Source organism: Ahaetulla prasina, chromosome 6 (assembly GCF_028640845.1).
Source record: "Ahaetulla prasina isolate Xishuangbanna chromosome 6, ASM2864084v1, whole genome shotgun sequence".
Classification (NCBI taxonomy): Eukaryota; Metazoa; Chordata; class Lepidosauria; order Squamata; family Colubridae; genus Ahaetulla; species Ahaetulla prasina.
This window is the reverse complement of record NC_080544.1, coordinates 107,342,108-107,358,213: the sequence shown is the minus strand read 5'-3', so window position 1 is coordinate 107,358,213 and position 16,106 is coordinate 107,342,108. Positions and strand designations below refer to the sequence as shown.

At 44.0% G+C, this 16,106-nt stretch overlaps 1 long non-coding RNA gene across 1 annotated transcript; it reads right to left on the bottom strand.

Annotated features, from left to right (window-relative positions):
* Nucleotides 1-381: 381 nt before the first annotated feature.
* Nucleotides 382-13,808, bottom strand: LOC131200421 (uncharacterized). The gene is made up of 3 exons (XR_009155614.1): nt 12,051-13,808; nt 11,174-11,301; nt 382-1,058 (listed from the first exon to the last, which is right to left on the bottom strand). It is a non-coding gene; the product is annotated as an uncharacterized LOC131200421 (long non-coding RNA).
* Between the last annotated feature and the right edge of the window lie 2,298 nt (nt 13,809-16,106).

Sequence of the window (16,106 nt, the reverse complement as noted above, 5' to 3'; positions counted from 1 at the left end):
AATGGTGTAGGGTCTGCTTGGGCAGGGGATTGGACTAATATCAGGGGTCTCCAACCATGGCAACTTTAAGACCCGCTCAATTTTTTCAACCTTTTGGCCGTGATTGTTAAGAATCTTTGTTAAGTTGTTAAGCAAATCATAAGGTCATTAAGTGACTCCAGCTCCCAACACTGACTTCGCTTCGAAGGCAGCAGGGAAGGTTGCACATGGGGATCAGATGACCCTGGGATGCTGCAGCCATCAGAATAGAATAGACTAGACTAGACTAGACTAGACTAGACTAGACTAGACTAGACTAGACTAGACTAGACTAGAATTTTTTATTGGCCAAGTGTGATTGGACACCCAAAGAATTTGTCTTGGTGCATATGCTCTCAGTGTACATAAAAGAAAAGATACCTTCATTAAGGTACAACACTTACAACACTTATTGATAATCATAGGATACAAATTTAACAATTAAGCAATCAGGAAACAATATCAGTATAAATCGTAAGATACAAGCAACAAAGTTACAGTCATAAGTGGAAGGAGATGGGTGATGGGAATGATGAGAAGATTAATAGTAGTGCAGATTTAGTAAATAGTTTTGACAGTGTTGAGGGAATTATTTGTTTAGCAGAGTGATGGCATTCAGGAAAAAACTTTTCTTGTGCATATATGTTCTGGTGTGCAGTGCCCTATAGCGTCGTTTTGAGCGTAGGAGTTGAAACCGTTTATTTCCAGGATGTGAGGGGTCTGTAGATATTTTCACAGCCCTCTTTTTGACTCGTGCAGTATACAGGTCCTCAGTGAAGGCAGGTTGGTAGCCATTGTTTTTTCTGCAGTTCCAATTATTTTCTGAAATCTGTGTCTGTCTTGTTGGGTTGCAGAACCGAACCAGACAGTTATGGAGGTGCAGATGACAGACTCAATCATTCCTCTGTAGAACTGGATCAGCAGCTCCTTGGGCAGTTTGAGCTTCCTGAGTTGGCCCAGAAAGAACATTCTTTGTTGTCCTTTTTTGATGACCTTTTTGATGTTAGCTGTCCATTTTAGATCTTGCGATATGGTAGAACCTAGAAATTTGAAGATTTCTACTGTTGATAAAAACTTTGGGCAAACAAGTAATGATAATTCCACTTCAGGAAGTTCTCAACTTACAACAGTTCATTTAGTGACCATTTGCACTGAAAAAAGTGACTTATGACTGATCAGTTTTCACACTTGGGGCTCTGGTGGCTCAGCAGACTAAGTCTGTCTGTTATTAACACAGCTGCTTGCAATTACTGCAGGTTCAAGCCCCACCAGGCCCAAGGTTGACTCAGCCTTCCATCCTTTATAAGGTAGGTAAAATGAGGACCCAGATTGTTGGGGGCAATAAAGTTGACTTTGTATATAATATACAAATGGATGAAGACTATTGCTTAACACAGTGTAAGCCGCCCTGAGTCTTCGGAGAAGGGCGGGATATAAATGCAAATTTAAAAAAAACAAAACACTTCCAACTTTTCCAGCATCCCCATGATCATGTGATCAAAATTCAGACACTTGGCAGCTGGTTCATATTTATGACCGTCGCTGTATCCCTGGGTTGTGTGATCCACTTTTGCGACCTTCTGACAAGCAAAGTCAATGGGGGAGCCGGATTACTAACTTGTGAACTGCAGTGATTCTCTTAATAACTGGGGCAAGAAATGTCCTAAATTGGGGCAAGATTCACTTAACAAATGTTTCACTTAACGACATAAACTTGCGGCCCTGGGACACTTGCAATCATCACAAATTGCCAAGCACCTGAATTTTTATTACGTGACCATGGGATGCTCCAATGGTCTTAAAGTGTGAAAAGCACTTTTTCAGTGTCGTCGTAACTTTGAACGGTCACTAAACGAAGTGTTCTAAGTGGAGGACTACCTGTATTGGGATACATAATTATCCCCTTTTCAGACTACTGCAGTGACAAGAATGCCCTGAACTGTCTGTTTGTGAAAAATTTGTGCCTGATAGCTGGCACAGAAATAGACCGATCTTTTTGGCTTCCTTTTATAATTCTATTTTGTTGGCAAAATGCAAACCTAGTTAAGCAGCAGTTTTTCTCCCTTAAGTCTAGCAAGACACTTGCTAGCAGTTCCTATGCAGGTTTTTTTTCTTCCTCAGCCTTCTTCCGGGATACATGTAAGTCCTGGACTTAAGACCATTCATTTAGTGACTGCTCGAAGTTACAACGCCACTGAAAAAAAGGGACTCATGACCGTTTTTCACATTATGAGCTCTGTAGAGAAGGGCGGTATAAAAATTAAAATATTATTATTATTATTGTCACAGTTGTTAAGTGAATTCCTGCACTTGATAAGTTAATAATAATAATAATAATAATAATAATAATAATAATAATAATAATAATAATAATAATAATAATAATAATAATAATAATAATAATAATAATATTTTAATTTTTATACCGCCCTTCTCCCGAAGTACTCAGGACGGTGAACAGCCAAAATAAAATACAAAAGAAACAATACATACAATACTAAAAAACAACCCTTAAAAAACTTATTCAAATGGCCAAATTTAAAATGTAATAACGCCCTATAAAATTGACAGAAATTTCAAACCCATAAAATCAAATTAAAAATTTTAAAAATCAAGCCAGTCCAGCAAGGCGGAATAAATAGGTTTTAAGTTCATGCTAAAGGTCCTAAGGTCAGATAGTTGTCGAAGCCCAGGGGGAAGTTCGTCCCACAGGGTCGGAGCCCCCACAGAGAAGGCCCTCCCCCTGGGGGCCGCCAGTCGACATTGTTTGGCTGACGGCACCCTGAGGAGTCCCTCTCTGTGAGAACGCACCGGTCGTTGGGAGATAGAGGACGGCAGTAGACGGTCCCGTAAGTATCCCGGTCCTAAGCCATGGAGCGCTTTAAAGGTAGTAACCAATACCTTGAAGCGCACCCGGAAGACAACAGGTAGCCAGTGCAGTCTGCGCAGGACTGCTCCCTCAATAACCCGCACAGCATTCTGGACTAACTGGAGTCTCCGGGTACTCTTCAAGGGGAGCCCCATGTAGAGAGCATTGCAGTAATCCAAGCGAGAAGTAACGAGAGCATGAGTGACCGTGCATAGGGCATCCCGGTCCAGGAAGGGGCGCAACTGGCGGATCAGGCGAACCTGATAAAAAGCTTTCCTGGAGACGGTCGTCAAATGGTCTTCAAAGGACAACCGTCCATCCAGGAGCACGCCCAAGTTGATAACCCAGTTGTGAAGTCAACCTGGCTTCCTCATTGACTCTGCTTGTCAGAAGGTCGCAAAAGGAGATCACGTGACCTTGGGACACTGCAGCATTTCATAAATAGATGCCAGTTGCCAAGCATCTGAATTCTGATCACATGACCATGAGGATGCTACAGCGGTCTTAAGTGTGAAAAACAGCGTAAGTCACTTTTTCCCACTGCCCTTGTGAATTTGAAGGTCACTAAATGAAGTGTTTTAAGTCGAGGACTACCTGTACTCAAGTGAGTCAGGTTCTGAGACTCAAGGGACACATATTGCAATAAGCCACAATTTCCTGTCCCAGTTTTGGATGGCCAAGGGTTCAAACCTCACATCTAGCTCTGTTTTTCTCTAGCCCAGATAGATACTCAATCGGTGCGACACAGGAAGTCCTTGACTTACAACCACAATTGAGTTCAAACTTTCCGTCGCTAAGCAAGGCAGTTGTTAAGTGAGTTTTGCCTCAATTGATGAGCCTTTTGCTGCAGTCGTTAAGTGAATCTCCGCCGTTATTAAATTAGGAACATCGCGGTTAAATGAATCTGGATTCCCCATTGACTTTGCTTGTCAGAAGGTCGCAAAAGGGAATCACGTGACCCTGGGACACTGCAACCGTCATAATTACGAGCCAGTTGCCAAGTGCCCGGATTTTCTCCAAGTGACCATGGGGATGCTGGAGGGGGTCTAAGACTTTTCGGCTCGAACCCTTTGCCTTCCCTGTTTCTCCTTAAGGATTTCCCCTCTGCGTTATTAGTTACAAACTTTTCTCCTCGGCTGGCCCTTCCCCAGCCTTTCGCCCTGGCACATCAGGTGAGGTTGCCAGGGCTTGTCCCTGTGGAAGAAGGGGCTGGGAGGGGGCAAAGGTATTTCAGCCCCCACCGGGGCTGCCCTGGTTAGTAGCGCTTGGGGCTCTGACCGCCCACCACCACGAACCACTCGCCTGTCAGTTTGGAGCCTCCCGAGGCTGCTGAGAGCAGCACGGGGTGGGAGAGAGAGGAGGGGGGCTGTAGAGGACAAGGGATCCATCAGGTGGGGTACCCAGGGCCTCTCCCTGTGGAAGAGGAATAACTCGACGTAGTTATCCAGATGATAATAACCCAGACATTATTATAATTAGATGTAGCTTCAGGCTGGAAGGGACCCCTGACACTGAATGGGAAGAGATGAAGAAAAGATGAAGAGAAGAAAATGAAAAAAAAAAAGCTCTAAGAGTTGTAAACCTAATCTTGTGTAGCTTCTTCTCCAGAAACACTTACCCTACTAACCAGAGCATATAAAACATTTGCTAGACCAATTCTTGAATACAGCTCACCTGTCTGGAACCCACACCTCATTTCGGACATTAACACAATTGAACGTGTCCAGAAATATTTTACAAGAAGAATTCTCCACTCCTCTGTAAACAACAAAATACCTTATACCACCAGACTTGAAATCCTAGGCTTAGAAAACTTGGAACTCCGTCGCCTTCGACAAGACCTAAGTTTAACTCATAGAATCATCTATTGTAATGTCCTTCCTGTCACAGACTACTTCAGCTTCAATAGCAATAATACAAGAACAAACAATAGATTTAAACTTAACCGTTTCAATCTTGATTGCAGAAAATATGACTTCTGTAACAGAGTTGTTAATGCTTGGAACACACTACCTGACTCTGTGGTCTCTTCTCAAAATCCCCAAAGCTTTAACCAAAAACTGTCTATTATTGACCTCACCCCATTCCTAAGAGGACCATAAGGGCGTGCATAAGAGCACAAACGTGCCTACCATTCCTGTCCTACTGTTTCCTTTCATTATATCCAATTAATATAGTTATTACATACTTATGCTTATATATATGCTTATATATTGTATAGCTGTTTCATGCTTACGCTTATGTATACTGTTGTGACAAAATAAATAAATAAATAAAATTAAAATAAAATAAAGAGAAGAGCGGGAGGGGTGGGGGGCTGGGATGGGGAAGAAAAAGAAACTTTGGACAGGGGTGGGGGAGTGTTGTTGGAGACTCCCTCTGAACTGCAGCCCCCACCCCCTTCCACTGGAGTCCCTGCACCGATCGGCTGGCTGCGAATTTTTTATTTATTTATTTTATTTTGTCACACAGTATATATAAGCATAAGCATGAAATAATTATACAATATATAAACATATATATAATCATAAGTATGTAATAACTATATGAAATTATATACAATCAAAGGGAACATTAGGACAGGAACAGTAAACGGTAGGCACTTTTGTGCTCTTATGCACGTTCCTTATAGTCCTCTTAGGAATGGGGTGAGGTCAATAGTAGATAGTTTTTGGTTAAAGCTTTGGGGATTTTGGGAAGAGACCACAGAGTCAGGTAGTGCGTTCCAAGCATTAACAACTCTGTTGACAGAAATCATATTTTCTGCAATCAAGATTGAAGCGGTTGACATTAAGCTTAAATCTATTGTGTGCTCTTGTATTGTTGCAATTGAAGCTGAAGTAGTCTTCGACAGGAAGGACATTGTAGCAGATGATTCTATGAGTTAAACTCAGGTCATGTTGAAGGCGGCAGAGTTCTAAATTTTCTAAACCCAGGATTTCAAGTCTGGTGGCATATTGTATTTATATTATATTTATATTATAATATTTATATTAGGAATTGTCCTAAGCGGTGGCCAAAAGCCTGAGATGAACTGTACTTCGATGGATGGGTCTTGGCGAAGGGACTGGGACGGAGGGGCTGGGGCCGATGCGCTGGGGCGAAAGACTGTGGGAGGGCCAGCTGAGGAGAAAAGTTTGTGGCTAATAACGCAGAGGCGAAAACCTTAAGGAGAAACAGGCAAGGCGCAGGGTTCAAGTCGAAAAAGTCCCATTCTGTGCTGCAATGGTCGTATGTGTGGAAAAACGGTCATAAGTCTCTTTTTTCAGTGCCTTTATAACTTCAAACGGTCAGTAAACGGATGGTTGTAAATTGAGGATTAGCTATATCCTTGTTGGGATCAAAGTGAGGGTACATAAAACTGGAGAGGTAACTATTAGTCATCACTTGATTATCTTAACCCATTTGGCAAGAAAGACCATAAGAAAGCATAATTGATTAGCGCACAAAACTTACTGGGAGCAAAAAAAAAGGCAAGCGAAAAAGAAACAGGATTCTTGAATCATAAATGATAACTGGCTATTGGCATGTGATTTTCTGCTGTAAACTATGGTTTACAAGCCACATTGGCTGGACTCACATCATGTGCCAAGCCACAAAGAAACAAACTACCTTTGGGTCTCAATAGGCTCCATAGATGCACTGTTATCCACTTTCCTTCATGAATGACGACGAGTTTTATCTCGAATTTCTGAACTAAACAAATTCTGAGACTCTTAAGTCAGGCCCCTGCTCCCTTTTCAATATTGTTCTCACTGCATTGATTGATATAGGAAAATACATTGGGGACCCCCTTAGCCCCTTCCTTTTCTTCTACCAAATGCATCTCACAGGCTCCCCCTGCTGGAGGTAATAGACATTAACATGTTGGCCTACTGATGGTGCTAGTCCCCTCGGTTTTCGAACACCCCAAAACAGAGGTGGGTTTCAGCAGGTTCTGACCAGTTCTGGATAACCGGTAGTGGAAATTTTGAGTAGTTTGGAGAACCGGTAGTAAAAATTCTGACTGGCCTCACCCCTATCTATTCTCTGCCTCCCAAGTTCCAGCTGATCAAGAGAAAAATGGGGATTTTGCAGTATCCTTTCCCTGGATTGGGGAGGGAATGGAGATTTTACAGTATTCTTCCCCTGCCACGCCAAGCTATGCCACACCCACCAAGCCACACCCACAAAACCGGTAGTAAAAATTTTTGAAACCCACCACTGCCCCAAAAGTAACATCAGCCTCCATCCATACCCTTGCAGAATATTGAACCGTAAGGCAACCAAAAAGACTGAGCTTGGCCAACATACTAAACTCAATCAAAACAAACAAAAACAAGCCATGCAAGGCAAGCCCTAATCGAGTTTCTCATGTGAAAATACAATTGCAGGGTCCGGTCAACCTGGTTTAAGTGGAGCATGTGAACATAACCTAGCAGCTGAAAGGCAAAAAACAAACAAACAGCAAACTATGGAAGTATAAGCTTTTCTGGATTTCATCCACTTAAAAATGAGCTTGGAGTATATTCAACTTGTAATTATTTTAATTTATCCAACAATAATCTTTGTTCAGGGGTGAAAAATGCTCCAGGATTGGACCGGATCACGCGATCCAGTAGTGATTGTGGCCGGTAGTTCAGCAATCCGGTAGCGATAGCAGAGCAAAGCTCCGCCCACCCACCCGGGGCATCAGTACTTCCTGGTTTTAACCAGAAAGTAATGTGTTTTTTACCTTCTGCGCATGCGCACGCATGTGACACGCGTGTGTGCGCATTTCCGAACCGGTAAGGAAGGTAAGTAGATTTCACCTCTGTCTTTGTTACTACGGATTAACATGGTTACCTGTTGGAAATTTTAGAAAAAAATATTATTTGCAATTAAACTCTAAATTTTAGATGAATAAAACCTACTTGCTGGGTTTAAAAGGTAAAGGTTCCCCTCGCACATATGTGCTAGTCGTTCCCGACTCTAGGGGGCGGTGCTCATCTCCGTTTCAAAGCCGAAGAGTCAGCGCTGTCCGAAGATGTCTCCATGGTCATGTGGCCGGCATGACTAGACACCAAAGGTGCACGGAACGCTGTTACCTTCCCACCAAAAATGGTCCCTATTTTTTCTACTTGCATTTTTTACCTGCTTTCGAACTGCTAGGTTGGCAGAAGCTGGGACAAGTAACGGGAACTCACCCTGTTACACAGCAGCACTAGGGATTCAAACCGCTGAGCTGCCGACCTTTCGATCTACAAGCTCAATGTCCTAGCCCCTGAGCCACCGTGTCCCTTCTTGCTGGGTTTACATAACATATAAACCCCAGACAAACAAAAAAACAAACAAACAATGATTTCACAATCGCATCCTGATTTAGAATAACAGTTGGAAGGGACCTTGGAGGTCTTCTAATTCAACCTCCCGCTCAAGCAGGAAACCCTACCATAACATTTTTTTCAGGCAAATGGCTGGCCAGTCTTTTCTTTAAAATTTCCAGTGATGGAGCACCCACAACTTCTGAAAGGAAGCAGGTCCACCGATTAATTGTTCTCGCTTTTGAGAAATGTCTCCTTTCTCAGTTGCTTCTCTCCTTGATTAATTTCCACCCATTCCTTCTTGTTCTGCCTTCAGGTGCTTTGGAGAAAAAGATTGGCCCACTCTTCTTTGTGGCAGCCCCTTAGTTCGCACAACTCGCTAAGATTGAGCCTGGCTTCCCAAAATCTGCAGTTCTTCGCTCCTCCGAAAACAACAAAATACCTTATACCACCAGGCTTGAAATCCTGGGATTAGAAAATTTACAACTCTGTCGACTTCGACATGACCTGTGTTTAACACACAAAATCATCTATTGCAATATCCTTCCTATAAAAGACTACTTCAGCTTCAATCGCAATATTACAAGAGCAAAAAATAAATTCAAGCTTAATGTCAACCGCTTCAAACTTGATTGCAGAAAATATGACTTCTGCAACAGAGTTGTTCATGCTTAGAACTCATTACCTGACTCCATAGTCTCTACTCAAAATCCCAAAATCTTCAACCAAAAACTGTCCACTATTGACCTCACCCCATTCCTAAGAGGACTATAAGGGGCGTGCATAAGAGCACAAAAGTGCCTACCGTTCCTGTCCTATTGTTCCCTTCATTATATCAAATAATTATATTTGATATTCAATATATCAAATAAATATATTTCATATATTTGATATTTGATATGAATTTGATATTCATTATATCAAATTAATATAGCTGATGCATATTATTTACTTATATATATATATTTTCTTCATGATATGTTTTTTTTTTATTTATGACAATGTTTGTGTATACTGTTGTGACAAAATGAAATAAAAACAACAACAACACTGCTTTCACCCAGGAGCTTGTGCAAATACCTCCTACTGCAGGGGTCTCCAACCTTGGCAACTTTAAGCCTGGCGGACCTCAACTCCCATAAATCCGGGAGTTGAAATCCGCCAAGCTTAAAATTGCTAAGGTTGGAGACCCCCATCCTACTGGGTATCAGGAACCCCAGATCTCAAAAAGAATTGCAATTTAAAGAGCCCATTGCATATGCACCAAGACAAATTCCTTGTGTGTCCAATCACACTTGGCCAATAAAAAATTCTATTCTATTCTATTTAGCCTACAAGGGGCTGATGAATTTGCAAATAATTTTTGTTGTGCTAAAAAAACCCAAACCTGCACTAGCTCCTGATGATGAAATTTCTCCTGCACTTTTAAGGGGTTTTAAGCAGTCAGGTATGCTTTGAAGATACGGCCGGTCCAATTCGGATCTTCTGATCTGCCCAGCCCATAAAAAAGCCAGGTTGCGGTTCCCATATAAGTGGGCTTTCTTAAAATAATTCCTCAAGGTGTCTTTTCCCATCAAAGAGGCTGGTGGGTGGGAGAGTGCTTGGACCACCCCTGCCACTAAGCTCCCCCCTTGAAATGGGGAGGAAATAATTCCAGTTTGCTGGAATGTCCTGCGTCTGACCCCCCCAAGGTGAGCATTCGGAAGCAAAGAGTTGGTGTCTGTGTGTGTTTATTGGTTTGTATCTTAGTCATGCAGTGCAAACTGAGCTGCTTAGTCTCAACATACATGCAACCCAGAAAACGGGTTAATTCTGCGATCAAGTGAAGCGTGTTTTGGGAATGCCAGTCTTAACGGTGATCAAGCGCTCATCTGTCCCTGCTTGGGGAAAGTCTGTTTTTGAGGTTTGTCCTCACCACCACCCTTCCCCGTGTTGCGTGCACAAATAGGTATCGATTGGAGACGTTTGTTATTGTTGTTTTTTTTTTAAATCTGCGTAGAACAATGAAATGACAGCCCGCCTTTCCACAGGGTGGAAATTGACTGTCTGTGCAAAGCTGCAGACGGAGGGAGGGGAGGCAGGGCGGGATTTTGTTCTTTGGCTGAAACCGAGATGGGTTAAAATGCTGAGTCAACTCTGCGCTGGATGCTTGGTTCATAGCTAGCTGGGGGGGGGGGGATCAGCTCCCACCCACCGGAAAGCTGAGTCATAGGTCCTTCAAACCGCTTCCCATTTTGCCTGCATTTTTTTGTTTTTGTTTTTGTTTTTTTGAGTGGCAAAATCACCATCAAAGCCTGCTGCATAATGCTCCTAAAATCTTGCTTCTGGTTGCTTTTAAAGGGCTAAATTAGGTCCCCAAAGTGAATGAAACGTCAAATAAAAATTAAATAGTGTTTTTTCTCTCTCTCTCTTCCTTTTGTAGGAATTTAGCACCCACCCCCCTCCTAGAAGAATGAAATATTTTAGAAAATATTTAAAAAGGCAGAATATATTTCCCTGGATGAGAAATGGAGAAACATGTTTTAAAGACAAAGCAGCTTCCTGACTCCCCCCCCCACCTTTGTCAATGGGCCATTAAAGCCTCAACCAAGCTCACTCATTTTCCCCCACCTTTGTCAATGGGTCAGAGGTAGAAACTCATTCTCCTCACCTTTGTCAATGGGCCATCATCTGCAACATAATAGAACCCATCTAGCAACAGAAACTCACCACATGACACCTGGGAAGATTACATCAGCCAGCAAGGCTAGCTAAGACCCCCACCCCCTGGGAGTCTGACAACCAATCAGGATACTCTTCCTGTGCCCCAGAAAGTTCAAAGCTCAGAAAAAGCATAAAGCCAGAGAGCGCACAGGATCTCAAGCTTTTTTCTGTTCAGGATCTCAAGCCATGTGATCCTGACCACCCATTAAACCATCTTTCCAAGCAGTCTCCATGTTTCCAGTGTCTTTGTCCCCACTTGGAACTGAACCCAGATGGATATTTCTTCCAACACTTTTCTTACCAGTAGAAAGCTCAAACGGCTGGGCAGGAAAATCTCCCCTGCTTGAATGGCCAAAACTCCTTTTCCAGGTTGGTGCAGGTAGTCCTCAACTGATAGCGTTTCGTTTAGTGACTGACGTTACGACGGCACTGAAAAAAAGTGACGGTTTTTCACATAACCATGCAGCCATCCCCAGGGTCATGTGATCAAAATTCAGATGCTTGGCAAACATGGGCCTCTGTGGCTCAGACTGGTAAGACAGTCTGTCATTAACAGCAGCTGCTTGCAATTACTGCAGGCTCGAGTCCCACCAGGCCCAAGGTTGACTCAGTCTTCCATCCTTTATAAGGTAGGACGGTAAAATGAGGACCCAGATTGTTGGGGGCAATAAAAGTTGACTTTGTATATAAATATACAAATAGGATGAAGACTATTGCTAACATAGTGTAAGCCGCCCTGAGTCTTTGGAGAAGGGCGGGATATAAATGCAAATTAAAAAAAAAACAGGCATGTATTTATGATGGTTGCAATGTCCCAGTGTGTGTGTGATGTGATCCCCTTTTGTGACCTTCTGACAAGCAAAGTCAATGGGGAAGAATAGAATAGAACAGAATTTTTTATTGGCCCAGGGTGACTGGACACCCAAGGAATTCCTCTTGGTGCATACGCTCTCAGTGTACATAAAAGAAAAGATACGGTTTGCTTAACAACCGCATTGTTAACAACTGGGTTACTAATTTGACAACTGCGCTGATTCACTTAACAACGGTGGCAGGAAAGGATGTAAAACGGGGCAAAACTCACTTCTCAACTGGGTTGCTTAGCAACAGAAATGTTGGACTCAATGGTGGCCGTAAGCCTGTAATATATATCAAGGTAACAAATGGATGTGGTTTACCTTTTGCTATGTTCATAAGGGACGTCGTGGCTCAGAGGCTAAGACGCTGAGCTTGTCGATCGAAAGGTCGGCAGTTCAGTGGTTCGAATCCCTAGTGCTGCCACGTAACGGGGTGAGCTCCCGTTACGTGTCCCAGCTTCTGCTGACCTAGCAGTTCGAAAGCACGTAAAAATGCAAGTAGAAAAATAGGGACCACCTTTGGTGGGAAGGTAACAGTGTTCCGTGCGCCTTTGGCGTTGAGTCATGCCGGCCACATGAGCACGGAGATATCTTTGGACAGCGCTGGCTCTTCGGCTTTGAAACGGAGATGAGCCCCCTAGAGTCGGGAACGACTAGCACATATGTGTGAGGGGAACCTTTACCTTTACCTTACTGGGATATACTTATTTTTTCAGCTGGAAGCTTCATTGTTACATGTACAGGTAGTCCTTGACTTACAAAAGTTCATTTAGTGGCTGTTCAAAATTATAATGGGACTGAAAAAAGTGATTTAGGACCATTTTTCACACCTGTGTCCATTGTAGCATCCCCATGGTGACATGATTTACATACATGCTTGGCAATTGTCTCATATTTATGACGGTTGCAGTGTCCCGGACTCATGGGATTCCTTTATACGACCTTCTGACAAGCAAAGTCAATGGGGAAGCCGGATCCACTTAACAACCGGGTTACTAATTTAACACCTGCAGTAATTTACTTAATGTGGCAAAATAATAATAATAATCATAATCATAAAATAGGACAAAGTTCACTTAAAAAATTCTCAGCTTAACATAAATTTTGGGCTCAATTGTGGTTGTAAATTGAGGACTATCTGCACCGCCCTTGGAAGTTTACACGAGATACGATTGGGAATGGGACATGACCAGTCGGTCGACTATTTTGAGTCGTTAATGGAGGAGACAAAGCAGGGGTGAGATGCTCCTGGTTCGGACCCGATCGCCGAATCCGGTAGCGATGTCAGCGGATGGTTCGGAGAACCGGTAGCAAAAATCTCTCCCCCCACCATGCCCAACTGAGCTGTGCGATCATAGGTTTTGTTTTTTTACTTTTAAAAGCATTTTTTCTTCGGCCAAAAAAAATGCTTTTAAAAGTTTTTTTAAAAACTTTTAAAAAGTTTTTTAAAAAAACTGATGACCGCGTGGCTCAGCTGGGTGCTAGCCAAAAAATGGGGGGGGTCCGTTTTTGCTCCCAGCAGGCTTCCCTGAAGTCTGCTAGCTGAACCAAAAAACGGGAGTGGGGGAGTCCGTTTTTGCTCCCAGCAGGCTTCCCTGAAGTCTGCTAGCTGAACCAAAAAACGGGAGTGGGGGGGTCCGTTTTTGCTCCCAGCAGGCTTCCCTGAAGTCTGCTAGCTGAACCAAAAAACGGGAGTGGGGGAGTCCGTTTTTGTTCCCAGCAGGCTTGCCAAAGCAGCTTTGTGAGAGGCCTGCTGGCACTTTTGAAAAAAAATAAATTTACAGCTGCCAACAACCACCCCCCCCACTTTTCTTCCCCCCCTCCACCCCAAACCCATGAAGTTGTATAACACTAGCTTTACCACACCACTACCTGTTGCCGCTGTGTTTGCTGCTAAATAGCTGATTCACAGGCCAGGCATTCCTTGGTGGCCTGGAATAATTTTTAATGAATAAAAAATCTGGGGTTTTATGCAGGGGTGAAATGCTCCCAGTTTGGACCGGATCGCCTGATCTGGTAGCGATGGCGGGTGGTGGTTTAGAGAACAGGTAGCAAAAATCCCTTCCCCCCCCATGCCCAGCTGAGCTGCGCAATCATCAGAGGTTTTTTTTTTAACTTTCAAAAGCATTTTTTTTTGGCTGAAAAAATGCTTTTAAAAGTAAAAAAAAAGCCTCTGATGATCGCGCAGCTCAGCTGGGATCGTCTGAACCATTTCAAAGCATTTTGTCTACAACTTCTTCAGCCAAAGAGGCTGTAAAAAAAAAAGCTTTTAAAAGGCTGCTCTGGCGACCCCAGCTGAGTTGCCTGATCATCATAGGCTTTTAAAAGCATTTTTTTACAACCTCTGGCCGAAGAGGTGGTAGAAAAAATGCTTTTAAAAGTTAAAAAAAAAAGTTGGCCACGCCCACCCAGTTACATTACACCCCCCCCCACCAAGCCATGCCCACAGAACAGGTAGTAACAAATTTTACATTTCACCCCTGGTTTTACCCTTTACCAGTTATGCAGGCCTGATATAAATGGGTGTGTTGTGTCTGCCCCCCCTCCGAGCCGGGGCCCCTGCCAGAAAGTGACTTGGAAAGTGAGGGGGAAGGGCCATTAGGACTTACCTCTGGAGCACCAGCTTCCCTGGCTCAGCTCCAGGAGCCAGAAGCAGGCCAGGTGGAGGAGATAATGAGGCCTCCATCCCCTGACTTTCCCCCCCCAGGCCACGCCTTCAGACCCAGCTGATGGCAATCAGGCCTGGCTGGACCCTAGGTTTCGTAGGCAGGAGAGGCGGGAACAACAGAAGCAAGGGTGGGGCAGGCCTAGGAAGTGCTGAGTCATGGAGCCACACCCCACAGGATATAAAAGCAGCAAGGGCTGCTATACCTCTTCGTGGCAAGCAAATCAACTGCTTAACTAGAGCTGAAGTACTGTTTGTTCCTGGTTGACTCATCGGCATCAAAAGAGATAACAGAGACACTTGGCAGACGCTCGCTAGTTTGCTGCCAGAAGCTGATAGTTGCCGGCTAATTAAGTCATCGCTTGGACTGAGGTGAGGGGGACAGAACAGGGTGTGACGATTTTATCTGTTTTCTTGAGTTCCTTTTATACATCATCATTGAGGGAGGAGGGGAACAGGCCCCATGGCTGCTAGTTTATGCAGCGTAATTTAATTCTCTTATACCCATGATGGCGAACCAGTGGCAAGCAGAGCCCTCTCTGTGGGCACGCATGCTGTCACCAGCAGGTCTTCGCAGGCGCCTGAAAATGGCCCGAAAAAGCAGGCTGTTTTCAGGTCGTTTTTCATGCAAAACCAGTCTGAAAACAGCCAAAAATTGGCCAAAAAATAGGCATGCATGTGCCAGCCAACTGGCCTTCGGGTTTCTGGTGCTCCGGCACACGCAAAGACCAGTTTCCCAGTGCGCACGCTGGAAACCCGAAGACCAGTTGCTTTTCAGGTCTACCTCTGCCTTCCTTCCCAGAGCCAAGAGAAAATGACTGACCGAAGATCACCCAGTTGGCTTTGTGCCTAGGGTGGCACTAGAACTCACTCGCTCCTCCTCATTAGCCCAATGTCATTCGGATAGCTTTGCTTAAGGCGGGACTAGAATGCACAGATTCCTGGTGATTGGCCCAGTCATGCATTTGGCTTTGTGCCCGAGGCGGGACTAGAACTCTTTAGTCTGCTGGTGATTGGCCCAAAGTCACCCAGGCAGCTTTCATCCCTAAAGTGGGACTAGAACTCGCCGTCTCCTAGTGCAGGGGTCTCCAACCTTGGCAATTTTAAGACTTGTGGACTTCAGCTCCCAGAGTTCCTCAGCCAGACAGGTCTGTTTCTTTTTCTCTTACCTGCCGAAGTGGCGAGATTCCAGAGGAAGGGATTTCAAGAGAGTAAGCAAAGCTGGCTGAGGAATTCCAGGAGTTGAAGTCCACAAGTCTTAAAATTGCCAAGGTTGGAGACCCCTGCCTTAGTGAATGGCCCAAGATCGCCCAGTGTGGCTTTGTGCCCGAGTGTGGATGGAACAGTCTCTTGATTTCTAGCCTGGTGCCTTAACTAATATACTACATTGGTTAAAATCATGATCCACCAAGTATCCTGATATGAGTTTCCTTATCCTTTGCCTTTCCCTAGCAATTCACACCTGCTCTGAACTTTCAACTTTCAACAGAACTAAAGTCCATTCTAAAGCTACAAATATCTCTGGGCATATTTGCTACAACCTGGTGCCCCGTTCATCTCCAACCCTCACGTGACTTATTTTCAACATCCCTAAAATAAGCAGAAGCCAGTGGTAGAATTCAGCCTTTTCTATCCTGTTTGGGCGAAGAAGGTAGCGGCAGCTGCGGGAGGCTCTGCCCACCCGCCCGGATGTCATCACGTCCCGTTTTCAA